This window comes from Empidonax traillii, unplaced genomic scaffold (genome assembly GCF_003031625.1).
Source record: "Empidonax traillii isolate 1590-97213 ecotype Southwest subspecies unplaced genomic scaffold, ASM303162v1 scaffold2:size4533513, whole genome shotgun sequence".
In the NCBI taxonomy this organism is placed as follows: Eukaryota; Metazoa; Chordata; class Aves; order Passeriformes; family Tyrannidae; genus Empidonax; species Empidonax traillii.
This window is the reverse complement of record NW_020955195.1, coordinates 1,352,796-1,370,269: the sequence shown is the minus strand read 5'-3', so window position 1 is coordinate 1,370,269 and position 17,474 is coordinate 1,352,796. Positions and strand designations below refer to the sequence as shown.

The 17,474-nt window shown below is 42.1% G+C and overlaps 1 protein-coding gene across 3 annotated transcripts in view; it reads left to right on the top strand.

The window, feature by feature from the left end:
• Positions 1 to 1,272: 1,272 nt before the first annotated feature.
• Positions 1,273 to 17,474, top strand: part of CDC42SE2 (CDC42 small effector 2) — an 80,027-nt gene continuing 63,825 nt past the window's right edge. Inside the window, exons 1-3 of one of the 3 annotated variants that reach the window (XM_027893601.1) lie at positions 1,273 to 1,553; positions 2,506 to 2,556; positions 15,875 to 15,947. The gene's annotated coding sequence lies outside the window, so the exon portion shown is untranslated. Of the gene's footprint in view, positions 1,554 to 1,903; positions 1,929 to 2,311; positions 2,377 to 2,505; positions 2,557 to 15,874; positions 15,948 to 17,474 lie in introns of those variants that run through there. The other 2 variants (XM_027893761.1, XM_027893682.1) reach the window with 2 other exon arrangements.

The following is a 17,474-nucleotide window of genomic DNA, read 5'->3' as shown; positions in this document are numbered from 1 at the left end:
CAGAACAGAAACGCCATTGGCAGGGCACTGAGCTGAAACTCATTTTTAGTGACTCTGTCTCTGCAAGAGGAGATCAGTGGCAGGGCACGCCTGATGCAGAAACTTCTCCCACTGTATCCTCCTGAAGGCAAATTAGGCATAAGCACATCTGGTACCTCAGCAGACACAAAGCCCTCTTATAGAAATGTCCAAAATTGTAAAGAAACAGTCTGGAAAAATAATAAAACCCAAATGTTGTCAGTCAAGAAATCTGTATCGCTAGTTAAGTGTAAATGTCAGCATCCAGGCTAAAAAGAGAGATCAAAATGTTTTTAATTATCTTTTATATGCATGGTACCTTTTCACACTATTTTATAGTGTGAAAGTGTATAAGTTTGTGCATTTAGGTATAGACCAGGAAATTTTCCACTTCACAGCTGGTGTCTCCACAAATTCCCTGCGATATTGTCCAAATACAGGTTACTGGCAACTCATTAGCACTGCCACATTTTCCATTTTCACTCACACCACTGAACCGCAGACGATGTGCAAAACTGGGACGAGCAGTGCACAGGTGAGATGGCAACCTGTCCCTGCGTGGGGAGCCACAGCTCGACAGTGCCCCTGGGTAGTGCTGCCAGCCGTACTTCTCTACCCAGCAAGGAGTCTCATGCATTCTTAGTGTTTCATATTTGGGTAATGCTTGCCACCCTCTTTTTTTTTTTTTTTTTTTTTTCCATTATTTTTAAAAGACAACGCACGATCTGGTGGAAAACGGAGTGGCGACAGCTTTCTACGAGAGAGCCGCAGCGGCACTTATTTTGAATCAGGGAACCAGTCACAGGTGTGGAGCACCCACGACGAGCCACGACCTCTCTGCCACCGACTGAAGGGACTGCCCGGGGAAGTGGGGGAGGCCGGGGATGCAGCACGGGGACATTTTTACTGACACTCAGAGTGCTGCTGTCAGCAGAGGGAGGTCAGAAGCCAGAGACCCTTCTCTTTTCCCGGAGGTCCGACCACAACCACACAGCAGCTTTTCGTGACCCGGCATCCCGCTACTCCCTTCTGCCTCGGTCGGTGGGGACCGCTGCTGCCGCGGGCAGAGGGAGCGGGCGGTGGCTCCCAGGGGCGGCGGCGGCGGCGGGGGCGGAGCGGGCGGCGATAGCGCTGACGGGCAGCGGCAGCCGCTCTTTGTCCCCTCCCCTCCCCGGCTCGCCCAGCCCAGCCCAGCCCAGCCCAGCCGGCAGCGCGGAGCGCAGCGCAGCAGCGGGCCGGGGATTCCCTCCCCGCACCGCCCAGGTCGCCATCTTCGCCCCCGAGCTCGCCTCGGACGCCGCCGGCCAGGCCCCCCGGGAGCCACCGGGAGCCTGCGCCGCGCCCGCCCGCTGCATGTGACGGCCGGGCGGCAGCGGCCTCCTCCTCCTCCTCCTCCTCCTCCTCCTCCTCCTCCGCTGATCTCGGCTGCGTCCTCCGGCGCGGCGGGGAAGGGGGCGCGGGGCGCCCGGCAGCGGGACACGGCGGTGCCGGGGCGCGGCGGGCAGACAAAGGAGCGGGCGCCGCCGTGGGCAGCGGTGAGTGGCGGGGCAGGGTGCGGGGACCCCGCTCTCGCCGCCCTTCCCTGTACCTGCCGGCGGGCTGGGCTGCGCCGCGGCCGCTCCCTTCCCCGGGGGGCCGAGCGGAGGGACGGGGAAGGGGGAGGATGCGCTGCTGCCGCCGTCGGGGACAGCCCGGTGTTTTTCCCGGAGCGCCGAGCCCGCGGCCGGGAAGCGGCGGGTGCGGGCCGAGCGCGGTGCCCGGGGGCGGCGGGGGCCGGTGCTGGGCGGGGCGTTGCGGGGGAGGCTCCGGCCGCGCTCGGGCAGTGCCGCGGGTGATGCTCAGCGGTCATCGCGCCTGGCGCTCGGGCAAAGAGAGAGAGAGAGAGGGAGGAGCGGGCAACACGTTTTCTGGTGGGCGATCGAAAAAAAAAAATAAAGAAGAGGGGTTGTTTTTTCGTGATTTTTTTTTTGGGGGGGGGGAGGGGGGGGGTGCGGGGGGGCTAGGGGTTTGCTTGTTTGTTTGTTTGTTTGCTTTTTTAATGGTCGTGTTCCCCCGCCCCCCTCGCCGGAGCGTGCGACTGGAGGGCAGGTGCTGCTGCGGGCAGGTGGACGAGCGGCGGGGCGCCTCGGGCTGGGCTCGGGCTCGGCTCTGCTCGGCTTGGGCTTGGCTCGGGTTATGCCCGGCCTGTGCTCGGTCTGTGCCCGGCGCAGGGCGTGGTGCCGTGGCGGGGATGCCGCGGCACCTCCTCCCCTCCCTCTCTCCCACCCGCGTCCCCGCCCGAGCGGTGCGAGGCCGGCCAGGAGGGGAGGGAGGGTTGCTGGGGTACAACAGCTATGAATTTCGTGGGCACCCAGAGAGGTAAATCAGGGTTTAACGCGGTTATTTGAAGTGCGGCGCTTGTGGGTTAAGCGTGCGGTTCTGAGACGCTTACTCCCGTGATATGTTGGCCGTGTGCTCTTACCGGCATTATAACTCTTCCTTTCCCAGGCCACGAGAACGTGAAGCTCTGTGACTTTGAAGCTGGATATGCATTAAACTGTAAGTCTTCTGATTTTGCTACTGAAATTGGATTCATGAATGAAAGGAGTAATGATTTCATGTTTGTGAGACAAAAACTGGAGAAGTAATTTAAGTGAAACCCTAAGCAGGCTTTTCCCATGGCCATTACAAGTATATGTCCCTCCTGGACTGTGATAATTGATCATAAATAGTAAAGAAAGTCTGTAAAACCTGGGAGAAGGGATTGCCTTAAGCTTGAGTTGCCTTAAGGTCTTGCTTTAGGTATGGTTTTGGTGACTGGTCTCATTTAATCCTCAAGGGCCGACAGTCACCTTTTAAGGAAACACCTGTAAGTGTAATACTAGTATGTTTCCCTATATTTGACTGAAGTAGTTGAGGTTAGATGCAGCTTTTTCCTCACTCATAAGCAATATTTAGTCAATTAGTTTCTTTAGGTAATAGTAACTTACTGAAGGTACAGATACATTTCTGAGAGTTGTTTTTTATGATTTTGAAACATAGATGGGATTTTGTAATGAAATACTAGATTTCTACTATAATAATGTTTTTTGAAGGGCAAATGGGACTGTTGTAGATAAAATTGCAGAAAGTGATCAAGCAAACGATTACAGCCACTAATGAAATAAGTAGCAGCTCAAATAAGCCTTGAGTTAATTCACTGTATAAATTTAGCATATTCATAAACTGAATTGTATACCAGTGGATGCATCACTGCTCTTTTACATTTGGTTTCTCCCATTAGCTTGGGTGAGAAACTAGAATCTGGATATAGTTTCTGTACATGGAGGTCGAAAGTTGTGTGGCTTAGAAATTACATCATTTAGTCCAGAAAATATTATGTGGCATTTGTACACCAGAGGAATGAAGAACTCTGAAAAAGTGTTATGTGTAGCTTGTCCAGAAATGTTACAGCTCTGTCGTGCGTTGCCTTTTGATTTAAAGGCTGTTTTTGCTGAAAAATAATTGTTGATTTATTTGTGCTGTCATATAACCAGAAAAAATACATTTGCTGTAAACCTTACGAGGGTGTCGGAAGTTCCATGGTGGCTTGGCTTGCAGTGTGGTGTTCTGTAGGAAGCCATGTGGGCATCTTGGTTGGTCATGACAGGGAAAAGACAGTTATAAGCATTTTGAACGTCCTGTCGTAGTTTCTGCTGTCGAAAAAACCAAATTGAGTTGATCTAGAAATGGGAAAGGGAGATGGGGAATTGAGTGTCTTTCTAAATATTTTACTGTGCCTTTATTTACCTAGATATCAGAGCTTTCACTGCAGTGATAAAACATTAACCCTAGAGTGGTGATCATGTGCTAGGGAGGCATTGCAGAAAACAAGAAGTATTAAATGCCTCATTTCATGTCCTTCCCCAACAAGAAGTGTAATAGACACTGTCCTGAGTTTCTAGGGAGTAACACCTGTTAACTTGACCAAGCTTTTTAGAGAAAGCTTGCACAAACCCTTAAGATATTTGTGCCAGACCTTTTGACCCCCAAAGGTAGGGCGTGAAGGAGTTTGTTTTTTTACCTCCTTAGTCTCTTCTTGCTAGAATTACAGTGCACTATTAGAAAAATACTTTTTTTCTTTACGCTGTTGAGAAGGAAAACAGGTTTCATTCTGTGGTATGTAACTGAGCTGGCAGTTCCTTGGAGTTCAAGAATTTTTTTCAAACTATTAGGAATAGCACTGAGATGTTTGCTTTGCTTAATGTGATTTATAGACCAGCCTTCAGGCATGAAGCAATAATGTGAAATTGAATTAGTCAATAATGTAAAAAAAAGCCCCCAGTGTTGAAGTACTCCCTGGAAATAGCTCTCTTGTTGATTTTTTTTTTTTTTTAAGTTTTTGTTACTTTCATTTTCAGTGAACTTAGCTTGATGTGGAGTGACAAATTAGGTGTAAACTTAGCATACCATATTGCTAAAGAAAATCTCATGCCAGTCTGTTTTCCAAACTCTTGTCATGCTTCGCATTAGCTCTGGGCAGAAACCCACACAGTCAGTGTCCTTTGGATAAAAGTCAAATGTAACTAATTTTTACTATTTTTTTGAGTGATACTTTGACTACTCAAATTACTCTTCGGTAACTCAGTTGCAGCCCTTGACAGGCTGAGTCCAGGTACTAAGTAGCAGTTTATCACATAGTTAATTACCGCAAGGCATGTTCTTACTAGATAGGGTTCTAGCTAATGTTATACACTGTTGCCTTGCGTAAACACACGTCTGAATGGCCCCGTTATCTTTGGTCCCTGCCTTACCTCTGGGTTTCTGTTTCCCGTTCTACACCTCTGTGTGCATAGATAGAGAAAATGGATGAGGGCTTGTGTGGCCCTTCCTAGATCCTTGTTGTACCTCTCTGTGTCACATTCGTCTAAACATGTTCGCTGGTAACTCCTGTGTCTGTTTGGCATCAGTCTTCCTGTGTCTCCTAATTTTAATATTGACCCGTAAAGGGGATAAGGAGTTTGAAAAGAACTTAGGGTGTTGTGAGAGTGTTAGTCACTTCTTTGATACTTCAAAACAAACAAAAATGCTTTCTTATATGTGTTGAGGGGCTGTAGAGAAATGGCTGCAGTTTACTCCACGAACATGGCTGAAACATACAAATGCCTGCCTTCCAATGCAATTTTACCAATTCTTGAAGTATACTCAGCAGGGTTAACATGAGGAGTTTTTTTAATATTGCAACCGTCTTGCTGTATTACTTTTGCGTTTAAAAAGTACTGAAGCAAAGCGTACACGATGACTGCACAAATAAATTTTTTTTTTTTAAATAACAATTTTTTTAATAAACTAGATGGAGATGCATTAGAAAAGCATGGACGTGGTGTTCCTTCCTGTAGCCAAGCCTGGCAGGAAAATAAAGGGGGAAGGAGAAATGCTGCTCTGAAGGATGCTAATCCTGAGAGGGGTGGATTAGATTTCTTTTTCTTTAAAAAAAAAAATCAGTAGATCCGAAGAGAGGCTTTTGATTATTCACAGTCACTTAAAGGTTTCATGTAACTTTGATGAAACAAGCCTCTCTTACATGATCAGTGTCTCTGGTTTTGTTGTGTGACTAGCAGTGGTGTTAAGAAATAATGACAAATTCAAGGAAGGAGGAACCTGAAACAAACGAAAGTGAGTAGGAGAGCAATCAAACAGCTGCACTGAACATGCAGATTGAAGAGGAAGATTGAAGGGCAAGACTGAAGAGGAAGTTCAGCAGCAAGAAAGCTGGCTGTTAGTAACAAACTGAAAGTAGGAAAGTTAGGGTGGTGAGTGTCCTACGAGAGGATCTGTGCTCAGTGCATTACGCAGGTGGGTGACTGTACCTGAGCACTCCTTTGGTCTCTTTCAAGTTCAGTGTTTTCTGGGTGGTTGTAAGCGGGTGTGTGAGATGAAACTCGCAGTCCAAGGCTAAGCATTATTCTAAGAGGAACAGTAGTTTCTGTTGACCACCTAAACTCCAAGAGGAAGAGGAGCTCTCTGGCTCATATGGAAGGCGCAGTTAAGGGAGTGCAGACCTACTTCAAAGCAGTCTTACATGTTCCTTGTCAGTGTCTCGTTAACAGAAGGGCTTAGGAAGGAGGGGTAAGGAGGAAGATGTAGGGTGTCAGTGCGATCGTCAGCAGGTTTTGCAGGCTTCTTCTGGAAACATGACTGAACTGTATTAACTTTCTCCTCTGGTTGAGTTAGCTTTTTGTCCAGTCAGACTGGCATTATTTCTTGTGAGATGTCAGAGGGAGAACTGATACCTCCTCTCTGCCTGTGCAGCAGTGCTGTATGGGAGAAAGCAAGCTGCTTATGATTGCCCTGCCCGAAGAGCTAGGATCTGCTGTTCAGCTTGCTTCAAAATTATGACTAAGCTGTGTTCAACAAACTACTGAAATGGGTCTCTGTGGGTTGTGTTCCATGGATGGCTTACTTATTGAGCTGATGCTGGAAGTAGAGATCGCATTATAGGCCGACATCTAGTAATGTCAAAGGTCTGCTGGGTTGCAGGTGCCTGAGCACTTGATCTGATACTGTGGTAATTAGAAAACTGTGAACTCAATCCTTTGCTGAACAGAATCTGAATCCTTTCCCCACTGTACATAAATTGTAACAGAAGTGTCATGGCCCAGGGTGAGATTTGTTTGCCCTAGTGCCTCTAGGCAGTGCCTCTGTGTCGGGGGAGATGTGCTGGAAAAGAAATTGCAATTCATCTTCATAGTAAAGGAGAAAGTTTGGTCCCAACAATAAGGGGCTTGTAATGCTGGGAGAATATTACACATGGTGATGACCACTGCGATCCAGCAATTTTTCACAGCTTAACAGTTACAGTACTTAGTGTTGCACTTTAGGAAAGCAGGGATAAAATACTCTAAGTATCTTTGGCTGTTTAAGCTAAAAGAGAGAACTGTTTGTTTTATCAATGTATAAACAGTACAAGGACAAAACAGTGCATGAACCAAGTAGCTGATTAAAGACTTTATCATTGTTTCCTGGATGTTTTGGTATCTTATGCTTTTTTTACAAATTGCTGTACAGCTCAACCTGTTTTTTGCTCACTGTTCGTGCCTTGAACTTTATCAGTTACTACACAAAGTTCTGAAATGTTTCCTTAAGAAAACTTTCTTTCCATGGAATAGAAAGCGTGTTGTCACCAAAGCCTTCCCAGTCAAAATCCCAATTGTCCTTATAGAAAAAATAAGCGTGCCTGCCTTTTGAATGATGCTTGTAATTTTTTACTTTAATTTAGTGCCTTTTCTGTCTCAAAGCTATGACCTATCATGTAGGGGCTTAATATACCCTTCCTTTTTGGAAGGGGACCTGTTATCATCTTTCTTGTAATCACCCACTGAATTTAAAGGCCAACTGTTTAAGTCTTGTGTAAAAATAGGACTTCTCTAAATTGCATCTGGTTTCCTTGTCAAAACAGTTATATTACTGAAGACTGAAATATTATATGCAGAAAGTGCCTTCTTACATTTATTGGCTGCTTTTATCTTACAGCTAATGTTCAGTAATTCTTGTGCTGACTTTTTTAATTGGCCCCACGTGATGCAACTATTAGCATCAAACACCAGTTGCCAAAGGAATTCCACCTTCTCCTTTAAAGCTTCCTGAGAACAATTTCTCACTTGAGCTCAACTACCTATTTACCCTTTTAACTCTTCAAGTCTGTGGTGTCTTGCCCTGATTTTTTGCACTGAAGTTCTTTTCTAATAAGCTGAGTTTTATAAGGTTTGTTCTGCCTTCAAAGAATAAAAAAAATTAAAATTGGTGTAAGAAGATTGTTTCAAGAGTAATTCAGTTTATTTGAACTGTATAAACAGATTTTGAGATACAGTAGAAGCTGTTTCCTCCAGCCAAAAATGTGTGTAAGTATTTCAGAAGCAGGAGTTTACCCATTCTATTTGGTGTTGACATGTCCAAGAAGTCAATGTACAATGGACTGGAAGAAAGGTTTAAAGATATGTGTTTTAAGTAACCTCTAGTTTGTAAGGGAAGAGAGGAGGTAGCAGGGAATAGTCTGTCCATACATTTTGTTAACATATTTATTGTTTAGTTGGGGCACAAAGGATCAACAATTGTCACCTCTGCTCCCAGTCCTTTGCCCTCTATGTTGTCAGGACATGTACATATTCACAGTAAGATGGTCCTCATTTCTTAAGATTTTTTTATATTATAATTTATTACAATTGAAAACTATGATAAATACGAGGAAACTGCATAGAGGCAATCCCATTTGGGAGAAACTCACAACAGGCACAGATCTGTTATAGTCCAAAGTCCAAGTGTGCATTTTAGTTAAACAGTATATAGTACATAAATTAAGAATTCCTTTGAAGAAAATACATTTTTTTGAAAGGGACAGTTGTACAGAGAGCTGCTCAAATATTGACTGAGATAATGGGTGAATCTAGATTATGCTTTTTACAGTGTATATATGCTATTTGTTTTTTCAAATTATTAAACTTCTTTCCCTTTCTTTGTTGCTTTATTTCTCCTGGTTGAAGTCATCCTAAGATGTTTTCGTCAGTGTCCTTCTGTACAGGCAGCTTTATCAGAACTATTTGTGACTTATTGTCTCCTTAATTGTAACTTAATTTGTGTTTGCCTCTATTCAGACATGCTGAGGACATTTCAAATAGTGCACTGTTCCAAATTCCCAGGCAGCAAATTTTGCACATCACCATGGTAATGTGTGTGAGCACATGTGGGAGGGAAGGCTAAAGCTGGAATCTGCATTAACAGAATCTGTTAATATTACATATGCTCGGTGGCACTAGCACTGCTTGTTCTTTGACGTAGATATGTTCTTTGCTTAATTAAAAACAAAGTAATATGATGGAGTTAAAACTCCCTATCGTCCGTTTTTTAATTGTTGGGTTTTTTTTTTTTTTGTGATTCTGAAACAAATCCACAGAAATAATGAGATATATGGGTAATTATTGAATTGTCTTTCTGTTCAGAAAATGGCATATGATAATATTGAAATCTAGAAAAGAAATTTCAGAACTTCTTTGTTCCCTCTCTGAGAACTTACAGATAGGCTTAAGTCCCTGTTTTCCAACTAGAGCTACCTACCAAGGACACTTATTACTGATAGCTCATGTCCTTGTGATTTCTGCCAACTCGTGGCAAAAATGTGAATGTTTAAGGTTCTTGAATTTGGGTAAGCCTATCTGGATGCTTTTGTACATGCAGTTGTTGCCTCAGTCACAGAATTAGTTCTGAAGTGTCATCAATACTAGTTTAATTTTTTTTTTTTTAAGAGGAACTATATTGTGTTCGAGAGTGCTGAAACTGTTTCTTAACTTCCCTTATTCAATCAGCACTGATGACAGATAAACTTATAAATGCCCATGAATTCGCAGGGAGAGTGGACAGGAGTGAAGTTAAACCTGACTTTTGTCTCTTTACTAATGCAGTCTAAATAAACTGGAGATATAAATATATTGGAGACTTGGATGAAGAGTGATTTATTTTCTCCATTACTATATTGACTGTCTGAAATCTCTAAGCAGGAGAGCTATGAAGATGGTGAAGGATGTAGAGTGGAAAGTGTATGAAGAGCAGCTGAGACTTGGTCTGTTCAGCCTGGAGGAGACTGAGGGGACAACTCATTGCAGTCACAACTTCCTTGTGAGGAGAAGAGGAGAGGCAGGCACTGATCTCTGCTCTGGGGTGACCACTGACAGGACCTGAGGGAATGGCCTGAAGTTGTGCCAAGGGAGGTTTAGGATGGGTATTAGAAAAGGGTTCTTCACCCTGAGGATGGTTGGGCACTGAACAGGCTCCCCAGGGCAGTGGGCACAGCACCAAGCCTGACCGCTCTCAGGCACAGGGTGTGACTTGTGGGGTTGTCTGGTGCAGGGGCAATATCAATGCAGAGGCATTGATATGGGTTCAAAATGTCAAGCCAGGACTTTTGTTTAGATGGCCTGAGAGGGTGGGCTTCTTCATGCTTTCATTGCATAGATAAACCCTAAAGCAAAACCACCAGGAAGGATGTGGAGTTAAAGTGCTCTTGCTGCATCAGTGTTAAGATGAGCCAGAGGAGGCTCATGAGAGCTGCCTGTGCCACCAGCAGAACAGAGTCATTAGCCTGGCGTGACATGAACCATCAGACTGTCCTGAACTTATACAGTCATCTGTAGATCTGAGCCATCTGTGTGTGTGCACTCACATTACTCGGAGTATTTTGGTTTTTTTACAATGCTATCCACTTGTTGTGCACGATCTGTCCTAGTAATACTGCTTATTACTGTGGTGTTCTTGCTTCAGAATGCCAGGCCTCCTTCCGAGAGTGCGAGTGTGGGAAGTGATGACTTTGACAGTCTTCGCCTTAAGAAAACAAGTTGTGTTTTTTTCAAGGTTGTTTTTGTGAAGGCTGAATGCTGTAGGCAGGGGAGTCATTTGTGTATCTAGTGACTTGCTGGGTGCTTTTTTGCCTGTGGAGGAGGGAGATGTATAATGTCCCCTAACAGAGTCTCTCTCTTCCTGGTTCTTTAAAAGACAAAACTTGGGGGTCAGTAGGACTTCAAACAGTGTTTCGGGTGGGAAGTTTTTGTTCCATTGGTTCCCTTGGACTTCTGTTTCTGTTATATACAGGATTGGTAGTAGCACACAGGTTGACTGCCACCTGGGTGACATAAAGCAGACAACTAAGGGATTATTCATACCAGAATTTGAAGAAAAATTTAAGTAAATTACATCCTTTACCTGATACATCAGTGAAGCTATTCATGGCAGGTTCTCAAAGTCTGTATTAGCAGGTGTGAAAACACAGTAACTGCTTCTGAAAAATATGCTAAATGCTCCTTCCTCCCACCAAAACTCCTGACAGTATTAGACTCTTTCAGCTGCTTCCTTACAATAAAATAAAAGCCTTTGTGGTAGTAAAATAATCTGAGAAAGAAGCATTAGGGCACAGATACTCTTTCTTTCACTGAATCTCCATACTAAAAATTTAGTTTGTCTAATTAGAGTGAAAAACAAGATTTCACCCCTTCTGTAGCTGAATTTCTGAACTTCCAGCCTCTGACCAAGGTATCTTTCAGTCTTCTCCTTAGTGTATTCATACAGCATTGTCCATTCGTCTTCCAAGTAGACATGTGTGTCACAAGGAGTTTCATTGGAATAGACAAGAAATAGGAAAGCCTGATACTAGCACAGATAAACATGGCTTAGAAGTCAGTCTTCTAGGTGTTGGACACCTACTGGTTTCCAAAAGAATTTTTTTTTCCCTTGGGGGGATTTCTGGATGCCAACTGAAGTAAGTACAAACATTATAAAGGATTGAAGTGTCTTAATGTTGCTATCTTCTAAGGATCTCTTGAAAAAAATGTTTTGAGGTGGGAAAAAGATGCTCAGAGAGAAGCTGAAGCCGGCTACTCTCCCAAGTCCTCGCCTAGGCTAAGTTGGTGAATAGAGTGTCTCCCTCCTAAATGCATATCTGAGTGCAACTTCTATCTCTAGTTTGTTCTGTAAAGGACTCTAATTTTGAGATTTGTATCCCTCTGATAGGAATAGCAGAAACTAAAATGAACTTTTATGATTTTTTTTGTTTGTTTGTTTGTTTCTCAACTTACCTTTAGTGTTATGTGCCTTATGCCTCTTTTGGTGCCAAAGATGCACAGCTCTGAACTCACTGACATTTCCTGACTCTGTTCACATTTGTTATGGCTCAATTAAGTCAATTGGTGTACCAGTTATAAGCTTCATAATGAAATAATAAAACGTGCTTTACTGGCTATCTGTAATTTTCTGTGAGTATGTGACTTTGTCATTAGCTGGGATAGGAGGATGGTTGTAAATCTCTGTGTATATACTATATATATCTTTATGGAGGTGAACTTCACTTAGCAGATGCAAAACTAGTCCTTGGTATTTTTTCTCTTTCCGTTTTAAATAGCTTGCAAAAGGATGAAAAGGTTAGATGTTATAATGAAGAATGTGAAACCCAGTATGAAATTTCGATTATCAGTTTCTTACGGATAAACCAGTGAAACTGAATGTTTGCAGGCTATTTAACTAGTTGTCCATGTACCTTAAACTCATGATCCCTTTAGCTTAGAAAGTAGTTTTTCTTTCAACACAAATGCATTTTTAAAGTTTGCTCTATGTGTGCAGTGTTTTCAGGTTCTGTATTAAATTTCAACCTGTTTTGTGTGATTAGAAAACAACTTAAAAAAGTGTCATGGGACTACACTGATGATTTTCCTCTCTGAATTTGATACTTAGGAATAACAATATTCATTTTCTCAAGTCTGTTAATGCTTATGATGCTTCGGTAGCTGCCCCATTAAAATATATTTCTTCGGCATTTAGATTCTCTAAAATAATATGTGTCTCTCCAGTAGAAGCACTGTAGATATGTTTCACCTTTCTAAGGCAACCCGTGTCTCATTTACATTATTGATTTGTACCTTGTCACGCACAGGTTTCGTAGTGAACTCCTCAAAAAAGGCTAATATGACTTTTAAGCTGTGGTGGTCTAAGTCAAATAAGAAGTCATCTGATCAGATAACATCAGGATGACGATGAAATCACCTGCTAGTGTGGCGACGTTAGTGATTTCTTGAAACTGGTTATATCAGTAATCTAATTATTACTTAGAAACACAGGCTTGATGGCAAGGCTTCAGACAGGCATAAAGCTTCAAATTCTCATGCAAATGATGACACTGGAACAATTGCTAGCTATAACTCCCTTTTTTAATGAAAGAGTGATGTGGGCAGGTCTGCAATAAGCTGTCCAGACTTAACAGAAAGTGGGCACAGCTTGATTAGTAGTGTGCCTTGGCAGTACCTGCTAACAACCATTCTTTCCACTCTGCTGTCATTTAATAGCATTTCAAGCCAAAAGTCTACCGTTTATGGAAATGGTTTTGTTAATGAAATTCTCCAGTAGGATGTGGGTTTAGTCCACAGGCTTCATTCACATGAGACTCTAGATAGCTGTGACGTGATGACTTACAGCCACTGGTCCAGATCATCTTGTATGTGACTGACTTTTTGAAATGTTGTGTACAAGGATGGCTTTCGTTGTTCTGTCCTGCTGCTCTTACAGCACGGCCCTAGACTTCCAACGCTACAATTTAGGAAAGTCTATAAGTCTATACTTAGTCTAATTTTCTTTAAGGAGAGGGATGAAGGAAGACATTTGTCTAAGGAATTGTAAATACAGATGCTCTTACTTCTACCGTTACCTCATTTGTTACATGACGAAATTGTTTATGCAGAACTGCAGTCTCTACATGTTCAGGATGTTACGTGTGCTATTAATGTGTACTCGGTGTTAACATCTCCTAATGATGAATTGCCTCAGGTTTCTCTCAGTAAAATTTACTCATATTTACTTTCTCTACTCTGCTTTCAGTTGCATTGCATTTGAGTGAGGAGGTCCGTGCTTAACTGCAGTTAAACTAGTTGTTTCTCACAACTGTGTATCAGATATTGTCCACAGAGTCTTTTACTGGAAAGTAGCTAATTTTCCATGACAATTCAGTTACAAAATTGACATCTATTCTCAAGGTGCATGTTTGAGTTGCTGGCATTAAGTGTTTTATTTGCCTTCATATTGAACTTGCTAAGCAATCAGTGTGGCATCATGAGCTATAACCTGGTTGCTTGGTTGTTTTGTCTGAGGAACAACTTATGGTATGGCTATTTTACCGGGGTGGTTTGGGGGGAGGGAAGTCATCATATCTCTCTTTACAGGTATTCTGAATGTTTTACATGGTTTATATAGTTTATGTGGAGCCCAAGTACTAGGCTATTGAGGTGTTTTTCTTGTGTGCCTCGGCGGCTGTGTTACTTTGCTCCAACTGGGTGTCCCATCTTTGGGATCTGTAGTTCTCCAGCCCTCATCCAGTAACTCTGCACCTTTTATGTGCAGAGTCTGCTAAGCTTATTGTTCTGTTAATTAAAGTTTATCTTGTCTCCACTTCATTACTCCGAGGTAACTAAGAATAAACAAAGAGTAATAACCTGTTGTCTCACTCCTTAGCCAAAGGAAGGAGGCTGAAATCTCATACTTTCCTCAGAGTGTCTTTGTGTCACTGTCAGGAATAATCAGACATTATCTTCCTGAAGGCAGTTATAGCTGATTCTTAATACTGTTTCCTTTAGTAATCCATTCATGTGAAGTATTTGTTTTTTGAACACCCAGATTTCTACCCTCATAAAAAAGGTGCTCAGAGCTCTTGACATGTAGCATCTTGCAGACAAGTTTTCTGCCTTTCCTCCCCAACATTTTTCTTTTGTTTTAGCATTTTTCTGCATTTGTAGTCTATTTTACTTGCTCTCATCTGCCTTAGCTTATTGTTTCTAGTCCATAATTTTTCTGACAATCTTTTCTGAAAACTACATGGGTAAAGATACAAACCCCTTAATTTTGCTTTTTAAATCTGTCTTATGTCAGTCTGAGAAAAAGCAGAAGACTCAGTTCCCTGGGTTGTGAACAAGGAGGGGCTGAAATATGACAAGCAAGACCCCAGTAAATGTCAGCAAGCAAATGCCTTGCCATGAAGCGTGAAAGTTAAAACATCAGATATCTCAAGTAAATTAGAGAGGTGGGGTTTTTTATTTGTGGGTGTGTTTTGCTTTTTTTTTTTAAAAACAAAGTCTACGAAAACACTGCCCTACCTAACATAGGAAATGCATGAAATTTATTTTGCTAATGCATTCACACATGGGAATGTACATGCTGCTACACATGCTACTACATTCACATGTGGATTACATGTGAATGTAGTAGAATACACACCCACATGTGTATTTTTGTATGCACATTTGAAGTGTGAACTGGGTTGTTTGTGGTTTTCAGCTTTCCTCGCAGCTTCTGTCTGCCTTGAAGCCCATTTCTGATCCATGAATGCTGTTGTGACAGTTTTTCATTACAGGTGGATGCTCTCTAAATACAGGGCGTTTTCTGATTTATTGTGTTTGGTTTGTTTTTTGTTTCTTTTTTAATACAAGCTTAACTGCGGTAAATAATCTGCTACCACTTCAAGTAGCAGTGATTCTTCTTGTCGCTCAGAGCCAGCTCTTACGAATGTGTTTCCTTTCTGTTATTGTCTGCAGTACTTGTAATCCATCCTTCCTCTAGCTGAGAAATGCTGAACTTGGTAGCAGATGTCATGGACGATAACTCAATAACAAACTTGTTTGCCAGACCTCTCACACATCATGGGATTTAACTGCCAAGTTACACATTTTTGTTGGGACTTAGTGCCAACCAGTTATTCCCTGAACTGCCTGGTATTACCAGTAATCTGAAGTCTGATGATTGAGGAAGATTATCTAGCTAATCTTGCAACAACAACAACAAAAAAGTTGGAATATACATCTGGTTCAGGGCCTTTCCACGCGCTCCTGCCAATGTTGAAGTCTGAGCCTAGCAAAGAAAGCAGGCAGAACTAAGTAGTTACTGCTTTTGTCCCCTTGATCCTTATTTACTTCATATAACTGTCATATGTATGCATATATATGTAAATTATTTATGTATTTTATGTATTATTTATGTATATTATTTATTTTAAACAGTGTGTGAACATATTGGGATATAAGAATAAATAATATAGACCTAAGAGTCGCAAGTCAGTGAAAGTTTCTTCCAACACTGCTGCGAACAAGGTAGCCTCTAATCCTTGAATTCATTCATATATGGAGGTAGCTCTGTCATTCTGACATCTGTGGTGCTCTGCAGAAGAGAACTGTTGGAGAAACTCCTGACTCTCCCCCTTGGTAGCTATTTTCTTCCGGGAAACATGAACTTGCATTGCTCTTCGCTATCAATAATTTGCATTAGGAGCTGTAATACATGGTCACTTATGTAATTTTTTTCCCCCTTTTTCCTTGCTCTCTAGAATTGGGGATCTCTTCACTGAATAACTTGCTGCTTAAAGAAACGACTAGAGTAACTGAAGTTGGGAAAGTCAGGTAGGTAATACTGTCACTTTATTTTTCACTTTAAATATTGATGTAAACATAGATGACAGATCTATGAATATTTGTTGTGGTACTAACACCACAAAAGCATGATGTGGATTTTAAGCTTAGGTAGGTTGGATCTGGTTTCATGGCACATATTATGAATTCTAAGCAGTGTTTCAAGTGCTTGGTGAGAAGCCCCTGATAAGAAGTCCAGCAGACTTATGATAAGCAAATGTACTTTGTGCGCAAAATAAAAACAGATATTAATCTGATATTAATCAGATATTAATTCATATCTAAATGAGACTAATTTTGGCAGGAGGTCCAGGTATAATTAATTTAACAAGTTGTTTTTGACAGAATTGTCTTATTGCCCCAACATACTCCGGTATTCATGGTATGTGCAGCCACATCCACTCTATCTAATTTCCTTCCCTGATCTTCTTACCAAAATAAATTCTCAATGGATTTGCTAATTACCTCCATTTCTATACCTTTGTTTCAAGTAAGGCTTCTATATGGATTTCCAATATGTAATTCTTGGATAAGATGGCAAAATTCTTTTGGTGTTCTCTGTGTAATGCCTTTCACGGCTTCGGTAATTCGATTTGTGATGTCATATAATATGCTATTGTTTATCCTGGTTTGCACTGATTTTAAGGACCCATCCAGCTTTGCTTCCTTCTCTACTTTCTAATTCCTGTCAAGTGGTATCAAATAATGTATACGAATGACCAGTGTTTTTAAACAGCTGAATTTGCCTCCACCAAAATTCTGAGATAGATCTGTTCCTATTTGACTTTAGTTGAAGTGACAGTGATTGTAGCACATTTATATGGGGCTAATGGCTGTGAATTATGTGAATGCTGATGGAACAGTTAAACCCTGAAACTGTTGCTGGTTTCTTATGAGCTCAGTTCTGTGTAGCAACTTTAATTTTAGAAGCTTGTGGCTTCTACTTCATTACTGTTTTCTTGTTTTTGCCTAAAAATCCCAAATGAAGGGTGGAAAAGGATTCTGCAGAGTACCAGTACTTTACAAAATGAGCATAGAGATCTCTTAATATGCTGTTTTCTCAGAAGGAGGTGTAACTTCTGGAACACGCTGCACAATTCTCCACATAGTGTTTTGCAGGCTTTGCTCTCAGCTTCATTTTTCAGGAACTATGTAACAAGTATCCTTCTATTTTACCTTGCTCTTTGTGCTTCTGAGCACCATTCAGGTAGTAGGTAATTCTCTTTCCCTTCCCCCATGTTCCTTTGACAACTCTGAAGTGTTTTCAAGTGCAGCTGAAGATACCAGGCATGTTTGGGCTTATCCTTCATGTTGTGCACTTCCTTTCCATTATCACCTGGTCTTTTTAGTTCTGATTTCACAATGACTTGTAAAATGTTTCAGCTAGAGAGGCTGGGGAAGAAAGAGTATGCATATGAATTTACCCCGGAGAAGTATGCGTCAAGGAAGTGGTTGTATTGCTAGCATGTGAAACTGAACTGCTTCCCAAAGTGGGAGAAGGAGCTGCAACCTCTGTCC